Below are 3618 nucleotides of genomic sequence, written 5' to 3' on the forward strand. Positions count from 1 at the left end.
ATTTGGTACTTATAGCGCTCATCATTATAGGCTATGAAAACATTTCAACAGCACCATAAAATAACCGTGGAAAATAATCGTGAACTTTTACACAGAGCTTAAAAAGTACAAGCAATGTATTTATCTTGTCATAAGAATTCTGAAAAAGTATAGTTTGCCTATCTGCGATGTACGGTAATTGAGTTATGAACAAAAATGTAACATCGTAACGTCATAGGTCTAATTTTGGCACCACATGGAGCAAAATTGAAAAATGCTCCGATTTGGCTGAAAATGGCCTTAGTATTGGCCTTTTCATGATAAATCAGAGAAATAATAGTTTGTGCTATGTGGGATGTTTCGTTACCTCAGTAACTCATCAAAATCGACAATACCTATTGAATCCTATATTGAGTCCTATATTGAATCAAATTGGCATTGACAAATTGTCGTGTTACCTGGATAAGAAAGCACCAAAGATAGTTAAAACTATACTTTTCTGATTTCTTACAACAAGACCAATAATTTGAGACCAGTTTAATCAAAACGAGAGCAAAATTTAGAGGTAAAATGGGGGGGGGGGGGCAACCAATTTTTGGCCAGCCGAGAGGGGGGCAAGCGAATTTTGGCACACATTCATGGGGCGCCTTTTAAATAAAACGCTCTAAAAATCTCGGGGTATGGTAGTTATTCCATACATGCAGGGTATCTCATACAAAGTCCAACGGATTCTTAAGAAACACATTGTCTCTGCAGCAGTGAAGCCACACTCACCACACTGGGGAACATGTTAGTTCACCCTAAAGATAAAAGGGACATAAGTGATCAGGGTGTGTGTATGAAATACCATGTCGTAACTCCACCCACACATATGTTGGGAAAACAGTTTGGAACTAGAATGAAAGAACATCAGAAAGAAGCAGATAAAATCAGTCAAAGGACGTGCACCAGAGCCGCTCGGTTATCATCGGTTTCAGAACAACACAAGTCTGCCATTTCAGATCACGTTGCAGAACACAATCACATCATAGACTGGGAGGGGCCGAAATTCTTCATCATGAAAGTTTCCAAGATGGATAAGAGAATCTATCTGGATCATGAGGCGCAAGCAAGCTATGAACAATGAGGGGGTGCAGCTTATTTTCTCAATCATGCATACAATCAGCTTATCCAAGAAAAATCAACTGGCAACACTACAGCTAAGACAGCAAGTGCTAGTACTGGATACAGCTCAGTCAAGAAGAAACAACCAGCCAGTAATGTTGCGAAACATACCTGGATTTGTTTTGAGAACTCTAGTAATAATTTATATAGACAATCCTGATGCTCTAAAAAGGCTTAGAAAAACAGTACGGAAACGCTTTAATATGCAAATTTTCCTGCTCGCTGCACTCGCAACATAGACCATTTAAAGTTTGCAAATTGGGATCCCAACAATTTGGCATGTGCAAGGGGGGGGGCAAAGATTTTTGGCGGGCCGGGGGGGGGCAAGCAGTTTTGGGCGGGCTGAGGGGGGCAAGCGAAGTTTGGAGGGCCGTTCGGAACCGGCTCAAAATTATTGTACAGCCTCTTATGACGTCACAATGTGACTCTTTTGCCCATAACACCATAACCGTACATCATATAGATAGGTTAAAGTACCCTTTTTCTAAATCCTTATTATCAGTGGATTACGATGTGTGAGATTTGAACCCGAAACCTCACCTAATAATATGAGCCTCGTTTTACGCATGATAAATGCATTATTGTTGCACCTTTTTTCAACACACATAAAAAGAAAGCTAATATTCTGCTGACATACCGTAAAACCCCGTCTACAAGCATATATAGTGTTTTTTATAAAAGCTTAATTAATTCGAAGCAAACGTTAATATACCAATACAATAGATCGGTCTTAAAATAATACTTGTTTGTATATGCTTGGATCCGTAATTTATTTGCACACTATATGCTTGTAGACGGGGTTTTACGGTATATCATACCTATCATGGCACAGTGAACGGCAAACCATCCATTTCTATTCTACCTGATCGATACTTCATAAGTACTTCTACAGATCACATGTACATTGTTAATAATTACAGAACACGGTTTACAATAATGTCAGTATTATTTGAGAGTATGTTCAAATCTTAATATAATTAATGTTATTTCACCTTTGCCTTTCCAGAATCATCACGATCATCTTTGAAGAACTTCCATTCATCTTTGTCCTTATACTGAATCTTGTACTTCGTCACCCATTTGTTACTGGTTGGATTCCCTTGGGTAACTATCTCAGATACGAGCTTGGTGACACCCATATCTACTTGTAGCCATTTGCTACCATCGGGACTACTTTCCGGCATGTCCGGGGTCCATGCTGATTTACCATTTAAACGAGACTCTGAGTGGTTGCAAATTTCGTGCTTGTCATCAGAGCAACTTATTCGACTTTCTGTAGTCAATCAATGAGAACATAGTCATTGTTTTGTTAAATAGAAACCAATATTATTTGATGGTTGTTTTTTAATAATCGAGGATGTTGACGTTGTTTAGTTGCTATTGCTATTTTTAGTGTTATAATAATTATCGTTACAGTGACAGGTTGTTCTTTTTTATATCCTCGGACATGGGCCGCAGACTTTGCCAGTCGGTCTACCGAGAACAAAATGAGTGGATCACTATACCGAAAAAGCAGAATGTATACTGATAATATCACTTACCAGCAATACCTTCGGACTCAAACACTCCAAACCGCATACTGATGCTATTTTCCCATTCAGTGGGAACCAGTCTGATGCCAGATGTTCTTATGGCTTTAAATTCGTTGGGCTCTTGCGTATTGCGGTCACAATTTCCATTGAATACCTTGTCCTTAAAAATATTCAAATACCGGTATAACATAACATCATTTAATAAAAGCATGTAAAACGGTAAATTAGGACTGTTCGGACATTGAAAAAGAATTTAACAAGTAGTCGGTAATACCGTATTTCTTGAACAATGAAGCATAAAAGGCGTGAGTGCGATAAGCGTCTGTCATTCGAGAATTCTACAAGGGCAATTTTTCAGACTCCGAGTATTGTACGTACAATATTGTATGTATAATATGTACGTTATTTAATCTATTGCCATTCTATTTCCAGTAATGTTTAAGTTCTAACGAATGTTTGATGACGAAAAATCGATAATATGTTACATACAATATCTAGCAGAAATATATTATCGATTTTACGTCATCAAACATTCGTTAGAACTTAAACATTACTGGAAATAGAATGGCAATAGATTAAATAACGTACATATTGTACATACAATATTGTACGTACAATAAAAAGTCTGTATACTGCTTTATAGCCTATTTTTGCAGTTGTACCATTTTATGTAAAGGAGTATTACACTGCTACATAGACAATGTATTGTAATTTCGGTCTGGTGTACCAGAACGTAATTCAAATTTCACAATATTTTGCTAAACGAATTTATCTGCAATGGGGAGCGCCGAATTGACCAATTCAGCATCGATTTTGTGCCCACACCAAGCGATGAAAGTTAAAATTTTCACTAGCTTCGCGCGCGCGCATTTTAGCGCAAATACTCATGTGAAAAATGTGACGAGGCTATCATAGTTTTGTTCATAACATCCAACTTAACATA

This window comes from Amphiura filiformis, chromosome 2, assembly GCF_039555335.1.
Source record: "Amphiura filiformis chromosome 2, Afil_fr2py, whole genome shotgun sequence".
Lineage (NCBI taxonomy): Eukaryota > Metazoa > Echinodermata > Ophiuroidea > Amphilepidida > Amphiuridae > Amphiura > Amphiura filiformis.